This window comes from Mytilus galloprovincialis, chromosome 12 (assembly GCF_965363235.1).
Source record: "Mytilus galloprovincialis chromosome 12, xbMytGall1.hap1.1, whole genome shotgun sequence".
Lineage (NCBI taxonomy): Eukaryota > Metazoa > Mollusca > Bivalvia > Mytilida > Mytilidae > Mytilus > Mytilus galloprovincialis.
The window spans coordinates 15,144,156-15,161,632 of NC_134849.1; the positions used below are offsets into that span (position 1 = coordinate 15,144,156).

General features: G+C 32.7%; 1 long non-coding RNA gene across 1 annotated transcript; it reads right to left on the reverse strand.

Moving 5' to 3' along the window:
• Positions 1–1,279: 1,279 nt before the first annotated feature.
• LOC143055440 (uncharacterized) lies at positions 1,280–17,129 on the reverse strand. Its single transcript, XR_012972032.1, has 3 exons — positions 16,985–17,129; positions 2,318–2,502; positions 1,280–1,697 (listed from the first exon to the last, which is right to left on the reverse strand). It is a non-coding gene; the product is annotated as an uncharacterized LOC143055440 (long non-coding RNA).
• Between the last annotated feature and the right edge of the window lie 348 nt (positions 17,130–17,477).

Below are 17,477 nucleotides of genomic sequence, written 5' to 3' on the forward strand. Positions count from 1 at the left end.
CTTTGAAAATTTAATATTTTGAATATATATAATAACTCCATAGTTTTTACACATTTATTCTAAGGTCCTATACTTTCCAGATCAACACAAATGGTTAAGCTCATTCGCTTGTTAAAATTTGAAACATGTCCAATATCACTACACACAGATTTTTTTGTTTACAAACCACTTCCTCAATCAAAGGCGCATTTTGAATATTGTCCCAACTGCACAAGTGTTTACATGCCAACAAAAGTACAGCAAAACGTTAGAGTAACCAAAAGATTGGATTATATCAAGATGCTCCGAAAAGATAATTATATCCTATTAAGCATAAGACGCCTGTCGATTTGTATTTACGGGAGGGGTTTACAGGGGGGGGGTAATAATGAACAAAAAAATGAAAAATAGGAAACAATATATAAAGGCAAAAAATAAAGACAAAAGATTGAGATGCCAAAATATATAGCATACATTCAAACGGGAAAACCAACAGTCTAATCTATAAAAAAAAAAACTAGAAACACTTCTGAACCACATCAACAAACGAACATCAGATTCCAGTTTAGGACAGGAGCTAATAACCCTGGTTTATTTTACTATGCTGTTGTTTCTCAGATTTTTTTGTGTGATTTTGTTGTCTGTCTGTGCGCTTTTATCGATTATAGTAATCTAGCCTGTATTTACATGAGGTATAAGAAGATGTGATATGAGTGCCAATGAGACAACTTTCCATCCAAGTCGCAATTTGTAAAAGTAAACCATTTAAGGTCAAAGTACGGTCTTCAACACGGAGCCTTAGCTTACAGCGAACAGCACAGCTAGAAAGGACCCTAAAAATGACTAGTGTAAAACCATTCAAACGGGAAAACCAAAGGTCTAATCTATATAAAAACCGGGATACGAGAAACACTTTATATGAGCCTAATAAAAAAAAACGACAACTACTGAACATCAGATTCCCGACTTAGAACAGGTGCAAACAATTACAGTGTGTTTTGCCTTCTTTCTCAGTTCTATAATTTGTCTCCTCAATACATAGAGATGTTTTCAACCCGGAATAAGATAACAGATGTACAAGTATTTTATCCGACGCAGCTCAAATGTTAGAGTACTATGTTAAATTTTGCGTAAGTTATCATAGGTTGTTCGTCTCTCTAAATGTGTTCTTGTTTTTAAAAAAACACACACACAAACCACTGTATCTATTCGGTACATTTTCTAACAATATGTAAGTTGCCCATTATTCTCAATTCTGTAAAACCCAAACACACCCTCATAAATATACTACAACATAGAATATATTTTCCTGACCATTTTATTTTTCTAGCAAAATTCCATGTTTAACATTTAACGTTTTCATATCATATAATTTGGCTATTTAGTAATTAAATTTCGATAGTTTAACGATCCACCTTAAAATTTAAGCACGTTTTATATATTATATAATAGCAAAAGCATTCACATCCCAATTGGTATGTCCACTCCTATATACATTAGCTGTGTCTTCAAAACAAAAATTTCAATTGAAATGCTGATAAGAAGATCTTTTAGGTTCTAAAATTTTAATGGTAATGAAGATGATAACCACGTATTTTTATGCTGCACAAGCTTTGATGTTTTAAAAATAAGGTAATGACATATCATCGTCTTCTTCTTGTGATAATTCGAAATCATTGTAATATCTTTTGTTCCAGCTTCCTCTTTTATCTTCACATCTACAATAAAATCATATAATATGTATAATGATACAAGAAATATAAAAATATGATATATATATATATATATATATACTAGATATAATATTGCGTGAATAATATATAAAATATAACAACTAATTTTATAACACTCATTAGTGTGTTAAAGTTACATTCTTAGTCACTTATATAATTTAATTTAGTAGCTGCATCAGTTTATTTACAAACTGATCCACACTAAGATAGATTGAATGTTGATTGTTGCTATTTTTAGACACTATATATATTAGATATAATATGTATAATAGATATATTATGTACATGATGATATAGTATGACTGTATAGTAATATAACTTTTTTATGATTTTAAACTGTCTATGCCTTTTGTTGTTTCCCCTTTCTTATCGTTTTATCTTTTTTGACAGAACGTGTCTGAACTTCTATGCCATTTGTTCTCTTCTAGAGGGTTGTCTCAGTGGCTCTTTTTTTTTTTTTTTTTTTTTTTTTTTTTATTTATGATGTTTATTTATTAAAAATGTTGTGTTACTAGTATCCTAAGTCTGGTTCCCAACATTTTCTCTCCTTTGCTCTTACTATTTAATTCATACGTGATGTAAAAGTATAAAAAATGTTGTATTACCTTAAGTCTGGTTCACCACATTTTTCCAGTCCACACTTTTTAAACTCTTCGCAGCAATAATCCTTCTTTTGTCGTTTACATCGGATAGCCTTCCGTAAGCACATAAACTCACACTTTCCACTGTAAACTTCTGAAATTGTAGCAACTGCTAGCATAATAGCATATAGACAATAGATTGACTTCATCTGAAAAAAAAAGAAAATTTGATGATGGATGTTATATATAGATTACACAATTGGTTTTCCTGTTTGAATGGTTTACACTAGTCATTTTAGGGCCCTTTAGAGCTTGCTTTTCGGTGTGAACCAAGGCTCTGTGTTGAAGACCGTACTTTGACATATAATGGTTTCCTTTTACAAATTTTGACATGGATGGAGAGTTGTCTCATTGGTACTAATACAACATCTTCTTCTATTTACTTTAAACGTAATATAACGTACCTTACTTGTTATGCTTAATGGTAGAACATTCGGAATCCAGAGAATCGAAAATCGGATTTCATAAGAAATACATGCAGTTGAAATCCATAGGATACTATGTCTATGTTCGAAATTCAGAATACCCCATACAAATTCTAAATTCAGACACATACAACGTAACTCTAAATTCAAAGTACCGCTTCAAAATTCTGAATCCATGGATTACTTCATCTAAGTTCGGAGATCAGAGGTTTCACATCAAAATATAAACGAGTTAATGGGAGAATAAATTGAAATTCGGAATACATATGATAAAAATCGAAATTCAAAATTCAGAGGATCAAACATTAAAATTCAGAAACCGTTGGATAAAAAAAACAAACAATGCAGACGAATAAAAAGATAAAAAAATATAGATGATTGATTGAATACACCCTTCCTTTTTTCCAGGTGTTTATACATTCCCCTCCAATTAAGAAATTTGAATGTCTCAAAATTTACATTTGACTTTTAATTTCTGTAATTCACTAACCAATGCAATTATGCAAGAAATAAACTAGAATGCAAAAACTGATACGGCTAGCTTTTAAAAAAAAAACAAAAAAACTATGACCTGTATTCAACCTTGTCGCTATATGGCATTTACCAATACTTGAGCTATTGACCTAGTGTCGATCGTTATTCAACAATCAATTTTGCACATTGGCTGCAGACATTTAATTTCTCATGTGACTTCATATTTTTGCAGGAACGTATTATATGTCGGTACCGTTAATTAATGCGCGGGTCAAATCGTAGTTTAATGTAAATTCTTATTTTTTAAATATCTTCAGGTACATGTGTATATCAAAATATTTTTTAGAATCGCAAGATGTTATTTAAACAGTTTTACAGTTAGAAATTATAATATTTTTTTTTAATTTGAACTCAATGGTATATTTGTTTTCTACACTAGAAGCATTCCCTTTCCCCTATATCAAAGATAACTGCATTGTCAGTAATTAAAAAACAATATTAACCCCAAAGATCGTTTTATTTTTAGGGGGATTGTGGTGTATGTCATGTGCGCCCGTTTGTGTGTGTTTTAGGGAGATTGTGGTGTATGTCATGTGCTCCCGTTTGTGTGTGTTTTAGGGAGATTGTGGTGTATGTCATGTGCGCCCGTTTGTGTGTGTTTTAGGGAGATTGTGGTGTATGTCATGTGCGCCCGTTTGTGTGTGTTTTAGGGAGATTGTGGTGTATGTCATGTGTGCCCGTTTGTGTGTGTTTTATGGGGATTGTGGTGTATGTCATGTGCGCCCGTTTGTGTGTGTTGTGAAGTTAATCAAACGTAGGTTTCAAACATTCAAACAAATGATATGACATTCTAATGCAACAACGTTTGTAACGTTCATTTTGATTGGATAACGTCACTTATCTACATGGCATCAATTGACAATTGATGCTATGGAACGTACGCGCAAGCGCAGACGGCATGTGCCAGTTTTTAAATACATGTTTTAACGTTGTTTTCTGTCAGTTTCCTTAGAATGGAGATAACAATATTGTATTTTAAGCTCCGACGGCATCAATTGGGGATTTGATGGTCGCAAATACTCGTTTACTGTCTCCGCTAACGCGTCGCCAGTAAACTGAATTTGCGACCATCAAATCCCCAATTGATGCCGTCGGAGCTTAAAATACAATACAGTTATCTCCTAAATGGTTATGATATAAAAAAAAAATTATGTTCTTTCTTTCATTTTTATTTGTCAAAGATGTTACGCTCATCTTTGCATTCATTATACTGTATCATCTTAAAATTTGACCAATCAAAATTGATTTACTTAGATCCATGATCGTTCACTTGGTCTTTGTTGCTATTTTTCCTTTGATCTAATTATATTCTATAGCAGTTAAATATGGCAGTACAATCAAGAATTCGCCAAGATCGTAAAAAGTCAAAAGAAAAGTTATAAAAATAGGTTAATTATGTATACATTAATGATCGTAAAAAGTCTGCAAAATAGGTTACATATGGATATATTAATAAATAACACGCTAAATGAAATTTAAAAAGTGTTGATTTAATTTTTAGCGCTTGTTCAATATATAGCTGGTGTTGGACAATTTATACCATAGTGTATCATCAGCTCAGTAGTCAGTGATTCGGAACTGACATGATTAACAATGTATTTTTCTAAAAATTCCCGATTGATAAATTACCCAGTTCCAACTCTTTCCGGCAACGTTTACTTTAGAAGAATTTGACTATTCCTTTGAGGTCAATATTGGTCGAATTGCTCTCAACGTTTAAATACGTGTTTATAATACATCGATCCATCATATTTATGCACTCATATGTCTTCGGTGTGAGCTTTCATATATTAAGCGATTCTGACGCAAAAGTTTTTTTTTAAATAGTTTTTTAAAATGTTATTTTCATTGCAATCCACATAATTTTCAGAAATAAACACGCCATATGTTTCCTTTGGAATTATATTATTTCATTAGCGTAAACAAATAAGAGAAAAGTGAATGGTACAATTTGACTTCCCAATACATCATTATGTTTCAAGATAAAAATGACTCTTGGCATTGTTGTGTCATAGATGAGTCCCAGAAGATAAAAAATGTGCGGGAATTTGTATGCGTTTTCTCTTTAGGGATCACGTGATAAAGAAATCGACAAACATTGACATTTCATCTAGACATGTCAGTCATTAAAATCAGCAGTATATAGTGTCAATTTCCATGAAATATTTAGGAAATTGACTCTTAATGAATAATCAGCTTTCTCCGGGCTATGAACCTACTTATAATTTAATTAATTGCTTATGATCAAAGATTAAAGATAAATTCTCGAATGAGGTATTACTGTATCGTGGACATTGTCAGTTAAATAATTCGTTTTAGTCTGAAAAGGTTTCAATGACCTATTACATATTCTTGTATAAAAGTGCATGAACATTGTATTGCTACGGAAACAATGATGTTTCCCGAATAACACTCTCTCGATTTCAACTTTGAAATATTTGAATATTTAAAAGTGTGCACCACATTTTTTTAGGTTATTCATAAAAGACAGGAACAATAATACAGTCATTCCTTATATTCTAAACTAATCCATCTTTAAGGAGTGAATGATTAAAAAAAAAGTCGATGACGTGATGGTTATACAATGGAATATGTAATGACAAACCACGTTTAGCCAATCAGAAGACATGTTGCATCCCAAATTAAATTAAAATAATACCCTGTGCACCTTCAGAATACGATTGATACAAAATGTAGAAATCATGTTCGACCTAAACAGGTCTATTATTTCCAAATGTGTCCGGCAGAACAAAATAAGATGCAAATGAAAAAAAAAAACACTTAATAAATTGAATGTGTTCGTTACGTTTTTTTGTTATTGACCATAATCAGAAAAAAGCTCAAATCAAATCTCTGAAAATTGAGTGTCAAGAATGCAAAAGTATCTGAAATACGTAAGAATCTCAGTTTAGCATTAAAAGGGAATTTGAAAGAATTTTCTCAGGTCAAAAGAGATGATAGTATTCAAACGTATTGGAAGAAGAAAAACAAGCTGACAACGACATGCTAAAAAATGACAAACGACCGAAAACATAAGCAACAGACAACGAAAAACAAACTAGAAACTAAAACAAAACTCAAAAACGGAGTTGATCTCCGGTGCATGGTATGATACGCGTCGTGTCCACTTTGCATTGCATATTGTATTATTGATTCATTATATATTCAAAGCAGACACTACTGATGAAGCATTTTCTCAAAAGGAGAATAGTATCAAAAATCATATAATTTTAACCAGGTTCAGAGGTTATAACCTAATAACTCGGGGACAACAAACTTGCTATTACCTTCATACTTCGGGAAAACAATCTGACTACCCCATATTATTTATGTATGTGCCTGTCCCAAGTCAGGAGCATGTAATTCAGTGGTTGTCGTTTGTTTGTGTTACATATTTGTTTTTTGTTATTTTTTTTTTATATGAACAAGGCCGTTAGTTTTCTGGTTTGAATTGTTTTACATTGTCATATTGGGGCATTTTATAGTTGAATATGCGATATGGGCTTTGCTCATTGTTGAAGGCCGTACGGTGACCTATAGTTGTTAATGTCTGTGTCATTTTGGTACCTTGTGGACAGTTGTCTCATTGGCAATCATACCACATCTTCTTTTTTATATTAACTAGTATCCTCATAACTTAGGAACAACAAACTTGCTATTATAACCCTCATAACTCAGGGACAACTGACTTGCTACTACCCTCATAACGCAAGTGGGACAACATACTTGATTTAACCTGTCAGGGACAAAACAAAATATTATTTCAGGGACAACTAAATTGTTATTACCCTTATAAGTCAGGGACAGTAAACTTGTTATTACCACCATGACTCAGGAACAACGAACTTGCTATTACCTTTATAACTCAGGGATACAATCGTGCTATTATTCTTAGAAGTAATCATCAATGATTTATCAAGCAACCAAATGGTACACAATTATTTTGTTTTTATTACGAAATGATATAACTTTTCACTTTATTTTTATCTTGAATATCTCACGAAACACCTGCTTAAACCATAGTAGTCAGATTATTGAACGGCGGCAAAACAAACTAATTATATGTTGTCTTCAAATATATTGCAATTTTTCAGCATCTTGTATACGTATTCAATTTGTTGATAGACGTGTAAATTATGTCGAACAACTAGAATTAATACGTCTGGCATTCAGGTAATAACTCTGATAATTATGTAGATCTCATCTTTACCTTTTAATAGTAACGAGAAAGCAAATCGTGTTGGGTACCTTCTTTTGAAGTACATGGATCTCCTAAGCCGTTTTTGTCCGAATTGCGACAATTGTCATACAAACACTTTTTTAAATTTTAGGAATTAATCAACCCACAATTTAATTGTTATTAACGTCAAAAGCGCGTTTCCTCTACAAAAGACTCATCAGTGACACTCGAATCAAAATGTTAAAAAGGACAAAAGAAAGTACGAAGTAGTTGGGAAACCAAATTCCTAAAAAAAAATTATTAAAAAATATATGGGGGCAAAAAAATAGAAAATCTACAAATAGTTTTCTTTTTTTCCATTTTGGACATTTTATTCCATATTATCCGCGAACACTATATCCATCCCTGATGAAATCGCTGTGATGCAAAAGAAAAATAACAATACAATGTATCTTACAAAAAGTACACCAGAAATAACACAAATAAAAATATGCCACCAGTGATAATTAACTTAGCGGCGGAGAAATCCACTCTTGAGATTTCTTTATCCTTAAAAACAGGATTTTCTTTTAAATCGCACCTTTTTGCATTTGTAAATAGAAAATGTCTTGATAATACGTCTGACAATAAAATCTAAGCAGTTAAGTTGAACAAAATCTATGCCCTTCCATTAAAAACTTATAATCAAATCGAGGCCATTGGGTATAATATGTGTTTATATGAAGACTTCATTACTCATTTTCTTATTAAAAAGCAATAATTTTCTTTACATGTCTGTCTTTTTCTCATATTAAGACATGCATCGACTAATGTACTCATGTCAAAAAGGATTATCTACGGAAAAAAAATATATATTCAAAGAAAACTGATATTTGTTAAATTACTGAGTGAGGGTTAAAATTGTGTGATGTCAATCAAATGTGTGGAGCGAAAAATCCAGTAAGTAGTGTGAAATGTGTGGAGCGGAAAATCCAGTATATAAGTAGTGTTAAATGTGTGGAGCGAAAAATCAAGTATATAAATAGTGTGAAATGTGTGGAGCGAAAAATCCTGTAAGTAGTGTGAAAAGTGTGGAGCGAAAAATTAAGTATATAAGTAGTGTGAAATGTGTGGAGCGAAAAATCCAGTCAGTAGTGTGAAAAGTGTGGAGCGAAAAATCATTACATCCCAGCTCCTCTGTTCTTACAGGGGTGATCTGAGCCGGATCACCCCTACCAGATCACACCAGTTTGAGTTTCTTTGTTATGCATGCTTTCCTTTGTTCTGTAACATTTTGGCGGGAATGCCAAATCCACTATAAAACTTATAATTCATTATACGGAAAAGACTATCAAAATTCACAAAGAAAAAATCCAGTCTATATGCTGTGATTCGAACTCAAGCCACGACACGTTCCACTACACCAGGACGACTGGATACGAGCTATCAGTAATATAACATACTTAAAGGAAGCAAGATATTTTTATAAGTGGGGCGAGTTGGCAGACCTGTATTCAGTGGGGTTTATACCCTTTTCGTTAATAAGTGAGTTGTCAGACTGATTTTTCAATTTGATTTTACACTTTTTCAAATTGGGGCGAGTCGGTAAACAGGAATGGGGCGATATTTTTCATAAAGTGGCAATATAGGTTGGGCCGATTGGCCAATGGGGCGAGTTTACATTATTTGATATCTACTCATCGTCTTCGGGGCTCATTAAGGGTATACATCATATAATGATATAGTAATATATATAGTATATTATAATGGTTGTGTGGCGTTCTAAACTAGATTTAATGAATTGTAAATGGTTTTTCGTGTAATCTAAAACAGCTGGGATGTAAAATAGTTATACCATTCGGACTTGGTGTGTCAGTGTTCGATCACACTCTGGCCTCCGGCCATCGGGGTGATCTTACACTGACACACCGCGTCCTCGTGGGATAACTATTAAAGTAAGTAGTGTGAAATATGTGGAGCGAAAAATCAAGGAAGTAGTGTGAAATGTGTGGATCGAAAAATCAAGTAAGTAGTATGAAATGTGTGGAGCGAAAAATCAAGGAAGTAGTGTGCAATGTGTTGAGCGGAAACTCGAGTAAGCAGTGTGAATGAATGGAGCGAAAAATCCGGTAAGTAGTGTGAAATATGTGGAGCGAAAAATCAAGTAAGTAGTGTGAAATGTGTGGAGTGAAAAATCCAGTCAGTAGTGTGAAAGTGTGGAGCGAAAAATCCAGTAAGTAGTGTGAAATGTGTGGAGCGAAAAATCAAGTAAGTAGTGTGAAATGTGTGGAGTGAAAAATCAAGTAAGTAGTGTGAAATGTGTGGAGTGAAAAATCAAGTAAGTAGTGTGAAATGTGTGGAGCGAAAAATCGAGTAGTGTTTCCTTTAATCGTGTTTAATTTGCTGTTTGGTCTGGTTGATGTCTCTTTGACATATTCCCCATTTCCATTCTCTATTTTGGTTCCTTTGATCGTGATTTGAAGATTTCCCAACAAACTGTGATTCATAAACGTAAAGCAATGAATTTGCAATAACAAGGCACAATAAGTCCCCAAAGGAATACTAATCATTTGGTGTTATTTCGGCTACTCCAACATGGTTAATATAATCAACTTGCAAAACACGAATGGATCTACTCATTTCTTCGCATGTCTGACATTCTTATTTTTGTACGCATTCTGATTCAAAAAATGAATTGTAGGACTCTCTCTTTGTTAGTCGAATAAATTACGTAGGGATAACATTGGATTTTTGACAATGTCGATATTAATGTTGGAATATTGGGATAAAAATTCACACACGAACGTCTACGTGTAAGGATTTAACTGCACACGCGAAACACATACATATGAGTATAATTTTTCACACATATGTTAGGATAAAATTTCACACAGGAATGTCATACATGTCATGATAAAATTGCATTATCGATCGTCAAACGTGTAAGAATAACATTCACACACGAACGTCACGTATACGTCACACATGTCATGATAAAATTTCACACACCACGATTGTCATACGTGTCATGATACTAGTTCACGCACGAATGTCGTACATGTTGGGCTTAATTTCACACCAATGTCATACATGTTGGGATTAAATTTCACACATGAATGTTATATATATGTGAGGATATATTACAACTGAATTTGGATTAGAAAAGCAGTCACACATGAATTATGTCAATTTTCGGTAGCATTTAATAAGTGGCTGTTATGACCACCACGTACTGAATTTCATTGGCATATATCGAATCATTTTTTTATTCGGACAATTGGTAATTTTGCCATTCATTTTGCTGCTATGCTACACTAATCGAGCTAGTTTTGTTATCGGGTTTGGGTTGATATTTGAGGATACGTCTATTATATTCGCCCCAAAGATTCACTGAAAGAGTTCAAAACCGACGACCTTCTGAGGGCCGTGGGAAAACAATAATTTCGTTCTGAATAAATAATTGCATTGCTATTTTACGAAATTTTCCTTTGATCTTACTGACTGATAATTTCCTTTTTCAGCTCAGTAGAGTGATATGGAAAATTATCGCTAGTGTGCACGCGCCGTTGTCTATGAAATGAACGACGTCGTCATAGGTAAAATTGCGATATTTAAACAGTATAACTTTGGTTGTTATTCTCATTTTCGCCGTACCTGCTCAAACTAAAAAAACAATCTCGTTAAGTTGACCAACAATAATCTATAAATATCCCCTGTATCGGATCAGACATTGTTCTACTGAAACATCAACATGTGTTGGTCGATTCATTGCAAATATGTAGCTGCAAAATATTGTTTTTAAATTGTTCCACCATTTTATTGTACATGTATATTGCAATTGACACAACTATCTGCCAGAGTTCATTTGTCGTGAATATAAGATATTAAAAAGGCACATTAAACAATGAGAAAAGTCCATACCGTAAAGTCAGCTATAAAGGCCTTTACATGAAAAATGTGAAATAATTCTAAAAAAAAATCAATCGACCCAAGTTTATGTTGATTTGAGACTGCTACCTCATTTGTGCCGGAAATATGCAATTACTTATATTGTTTATATGTATTCAACTCCTCGGGGTATAAATGTGCATTTCATTAATAAATAAATAATATAGCCGGAAAATTCAGCAACGGTTATTAGGTTTATTATAAAAAAAACTAATAATATTATCATGATCAATGTAACATGCATTTGTCTTTTCTTTTCTTGACACACAAATTCCGATAAACACAAACAATTATAACTGTTAACATAATCTGTCTTTAGACATTGTTGTATTCATTTTTTTTGTCTGAACCTACGGTGCATTCGAACAAACAGACATACAACGTTATACCGTAATTCATCCTGTAAATGCATGGGCGTATAAAACTGTAAACATCAGTTTTAAAAGTGAGCATTTATTCTTTAGAAAGGTACTTAGCACAAACATCAGAAAGTCACAAAGTAACTATTATGTAGGAGTATCCATACTGGTTTCGTTATGGTGGCTTTTTTATGTCACTTTTTTTGTGTATCCATTTCATTTTTAGAGTGGGATCTCATCTCAAACATTTGATAGTTTTGGATTTGCAACTATTTTCGGCTTTGAAATGCCTCTAAAGAATACGGTTTACAGCAGATTTCATTGAGTGTGTATCCAAAGGTAATATCGTTGGTTAGCTTGCTTGTTAGCTAAACCGTGAAGTCATTGTTAGGTCAGGTAAACTACCCTATTTTAAGAGTAGACTAGTCCGGCAGATAACCAATTTATCTGTATGTTGGACTAGGCTTCTTTGAAAGAAGAGTAGTATACCTGATCTGATAATGAATTCACGGTTCAGCTAACAAGCAACCTAACCAAAGATACTACCTTTGGCTACATACTCAATGAAATCTGCTGTAATTGTGGTATGCATGTTTGTCCAGCATAACCATACTTTCCATAAATGAATCACGGATTCATCAAAAACTATTAACCTTTAGAGTTTTATTTTATTTGGTTTTGATTCAATGTTATAGAGAGACCTTCAGCGCCCTACCATATAATAACATTTAACCTTTAAACACATGCTATTTGAACTAAAAGTACAAACAAGATTCAACAATATTATTTATTACTAAAACTGTTTATTACTTTGTAAATAATATTAATGTAAGGTGTTTTTTTTTTCTTTCGGAAAAAACTCTGTCACCTGAGAATGGTTATACAAATGTATAGTGTTATATGCGTAAACTATATTAATGACTTTTTTTATACATTAATTGCATGTTTTCCAATGCTGTAAAGGAAGTAATTTTACTTTTTTTAACATCATTGATGACTTTTGATATTTTCTTTATTAAAGAGAGGTGTGTGATAGAGCCAATATATAGTTACCCCCTAATTAAATTGTAAAAAGAATAGCATTCATTTGAAAATGATGCCGAGTTCACACGTCCATTACTATCGAATCGAATGCAAATCGAAATCGCTAATCGCGTTCACACACTCTTCCTTTTTAATTCGAATCGATTCGAATTGGCTAATTCACATAAACCAAATCCGTTTTTTGTTGATACGAATTAAAAGTTAACGTCGTTCGGACAGTAAAGCAAATTTGACGCGCATTGCAATTCGAATTAGAATTTGCGTTTGGACGTAAAACGTTTCGAATGAGAATTAAACTAATTCGAATTAGTGAATGCGAATCAAATTTGAATTACTTGTGAACGTAGCATGAAAATGAAAATGAAATAGAACATATAGAAATAATCAAGCCTTTCGTTGATAGTTCGCCGTTATTGTTATTTAATAAGATAAAAAATATATGGGTCGATTTGTTCGACAGGTGCCACAAGTAAGGCAAGATCGGCTTAAACGTAGAGCAAATGAGATAACCCCGTATTTACATGGCTACCATTTGCAGTCTTAATTGTTCTGTAGGTTGTCTTCCTGCAGTTTTTTGCGGGTTTTTTTTCCCCATGGCACCATAAGTTATATTACCACTAATGTGTTGAAAAGTCTATTTGGTAGTATCCGATCTCGATATCAAGTTCAAAAGCAGAGGTTAAACTAATTCAAAGTATCTCGATATTAACTTAAAAAGCAGAATTTAAGCTTATTCAAAGTATCTCGATATTGAGTTAAAAAGCAGAGTTTAAGCTTATTCAAAGCATCTAGATATTAAGTTAAAAGCAGAGTTTAAGCCTATTTAAAGTATCTCGATATTAAGTTAAAAAACAGAGTTAAAGCTTATTCAAAATATCTCGATATTAAATTAAAAAAGCAGAGTTTAAGCTTATTTAAAGTATCCTGATATTGAGTTAAAAGCAGAGTTTAAGCTTATTCATTTCATTTAAAGTATCTTAATAATGAGATAAAAAGCAGAGTTTAATCTCATTAAAAGTATCTCGAGATTCGTTTTTCTTTTTTTTTTATTGGATACGCGATATCTGTTCTTGAACAAAAACATCTATTGTTTGGACAAGCGATACCTATGTTGAACAAAACACGTATATTCTTAGACAAAAGATATTTTTTCTTGTACAAACAATATCCTTCTTAGACAAACGATACATTTTCATTGATAAATGATAGCATTCTTTTCCTTTATACATCAAAAATTCTTTCAAAATAACATTTTTAAGTAACAATACCAATGCCATATAATGCAACGTAAGCCAAGATCAAAACGCTTGCAAAAGTATAACTCGTCTGTACAAAACTTAAAACTCGTGTGACGTGACTAAGGTACGTTATTATTACTTTTGGGGCGTTGCTATGACGCATCTAAATAAAATGAAACTGTACTTATAAAAAGGAGTAATTTATTATAGATTAAATTGAGAGAAATAAATACGGTAATTTCAGCAAATGATACGTTTGTAATTAACACCAGTACTGTATAGCTACCATGAAGATGTAATTAACACCAGTACTGGCTAGCTACCATGACTGTCCTTATGCAAATTAAAACGTAATCTCCGCCCGATCAGTTGAAATAACATTGGTAATAGCTACCATGAACATGTAATTGTCTTTTTTTTCTATTCTTATCTTTCTACTTTGCTGATATGTACATCATGTTTTCGATCTAAATTCGATCTGAACATCCTTTAAGTAGACTATGACATGTAATTCTATAAACATTGGAATGGAAAACTAACTAGAGGAAATGAGAACCTGACTTTCATTTGCTACGTTCAAGGATCATGTTTTAAATCACTATCCGTATGACTTTACATTTAAGAGATAACTGTATTGTATTTGAAGTTTTAAGGACGTCCATCCGTAGTTTTACTGTCGCAAATTTAGTTTACCTGGCGACGTAGTGATGAGAAATGTGAAACAGCACAACAATTGGAGAAATATATTTATTAACTACTTTACGTAGAAGAAGACAACAACTCTCCCCCTGTTCTTCTATTTATCTTTAAGGATGTACTTAGGTGAGGTAAGGTAAAATTTAAGAAAGTAAGAAATTAAAATTGATACTATAAGCTGGTAGAGCATCAATTAAGGATAGATAAGCTAAACATATTGATAGGTCATGGACCTCCTTTTCGAGATATTTGAGATTTAAAATATGGCTGGAAACGGCTGACTCTGACTTTTTCCTTATATTTGCATTGGTATTATTTGGGTCTCAAAACAAGAAAGAAAATCAAGAATCTTCTAAAATTTTGGTAAATGACAACAACTCTTCCCCCCTGTTCTTCTATTTATCTTTAAAGAAATATGTTCAATTGTTGCTGGTAATCTTCCCAGATTTTATTATTTAGGTATCCATTTTACGAGTTTAGGTACTAATAAAATTGAGAATGGAAATGGGGAATGTGCCAAAGAGACAACAACCCGACCATAGAAAAATCAACAGCAGAAGGTCACCAACAGGTTTTCAATGTAGCGAGAAATTCCCGCACCCGGAGGCGTCCTTCAGCTGGCCCCTAAACAAAGATATACTAGTTCAGTGATAATGAACGTTATACTAATTTCCAAATTGTACACAAGAAACTAAAATTAAAATAATACAAGACTAGCAAAGGCCAGAGGCTCCTGACTTGGGACAGGCGCAAAAATGACTACAATAAACTACAATAACTGGTAGTATAGATATATGACTTATTAACCTTGTGTATTACCAATGTTATTTCAACTGATCGGGCGGAGCTTATGTTTTAATTTGCACGAGGACAGTCTATTTGAAGATGTGTGTGATAAGGATCATTGCCGTTATAATCAATATTGAATTTTAATCACCTATCAGTGTCACTAAAAGCATTATACGAAAGAACTGAGTGTATGATATGGGACGAATAACTGGACACTTCATTGTTAAGTCGATCCCAAAACTCCTGTCTATAGATGGACTGGTCTTAAAAGCGAACTTCTTAAACCCCGCACAGTCAAATGAAATAAATCTAGTAATATAAGTGCTGCATCTTAAACATTTGATCTTAGTCCCCAAGAGTATCAAAAACCCAGTAGCCAGTACCTTGGTAATGACATGATAATGTAGCTATTGTATTGATGAAATTTGGTATCAAATAATTTAGTTATCTTATCTTTATAGTAAGGAATTATTATATATATCCATTCTGCAAAGCTCTGATTTCTTGTCCGTAAAAGCGTTTTGTTAAGAAATAGTCTATTTAATCCTAGTATCATTTATAATGTGACCTACCGAATTAGACTATTTACCGGATTAGTTATCACATAAGCAACACGACGGGTTCCACATGTGGAGCAGGATCTGCTTACCTTTCCGGAGCACCTGAGATCACCCCCAGTTTTTGGTGAGGTTCGAGTTGTTTATTCTTTAGTTTTCTATGTTGTGTCATGTGTACTATTGTTTGTTTGTTTGTCTTTTTCATTTTTAGCCATGGCGTTGTCAGTTTATTTTCGATTTATGAGTTTGACTGTCCCTTTGGTATCATTCGCCCCTCTTTTATATTTCAATAAGAGACACCAACTTCATGACACAAAACACGAGATAAAAAACATAATCTGAGCATCATTCAGTCTCAAGACTTCCTCAGTTGACATATAGCTGTATATTTTTCTCGGTGTTTTGCATTTGCGCCAATTAAATCATTCATTTGCGCCCCACCAATAATATCTCATATGCACCCAACCAATAGATCATTTGCGCAAAAAATATTTCGTTGCCCAAAAAGAACAGATTAATAGTTAAAATATATTGAAATATGAAATAATAATTCACATTAAATACTTCTCTATATATCTATTTTCAACTTTGATTTCCAATATCAAACCTATCGGTTTTGATGGAAAACAAATCGGTGATGTTTTTCAATCGAAACAAATTCGGTATGTTTATTTTTAATTTCAATATTAATAAGATAGTTTGTTGTGTATCAAATTATTTGTAAACAGTATTTGCATATTAAACAATTGTCATAAACCGGACAAATCCTATGATATACTCTTTTTTTCTTCATTTTTAGAACTATCTCTCAAGGAAACACGGTCTTTTCCTAAAGTTACTAGTGTATTAAAATAATTATTTCAAATAGTGTTCAAATCTTACCTTCTAGTTTCTTGGACTTTTGCTTTCAAGACCCGCTTCTCAAAGACTGTTCAAGTTCTCTTACTCAACTATAAACAATACTGAAAATCCGTAGGCGCGTACATCGTAACCGAAGATCGTATTAATTATTAACCTTTGCTCCGCCTCTGTGACTAATGTTGAGAATTACATCGTAATGAAATACCAATTTCTCCAATTAAGTAGCAAGTTATTGTTTAGCTTGGAAAAAAACAAAGTTAAGTAAACATAGTGGCTTTTCTCCTATGTCATGAAATTACTATGTGTTAGCAGTTTATTATTCTTAAATCATTGGTTATTTTATACCCGAACTGGAAAGCTGCACGAGCCTTTTGTCTACAAAAACTAATATAATTTATCTATATGATATATACATGTATGTGTATACAAGATTGAATTTGTTTTTAGAACCAAAAATCTTGTTGGCACTAGGTTTTATATTTTCTGATGGGTACAATTAAATTTGTTTTGTTAA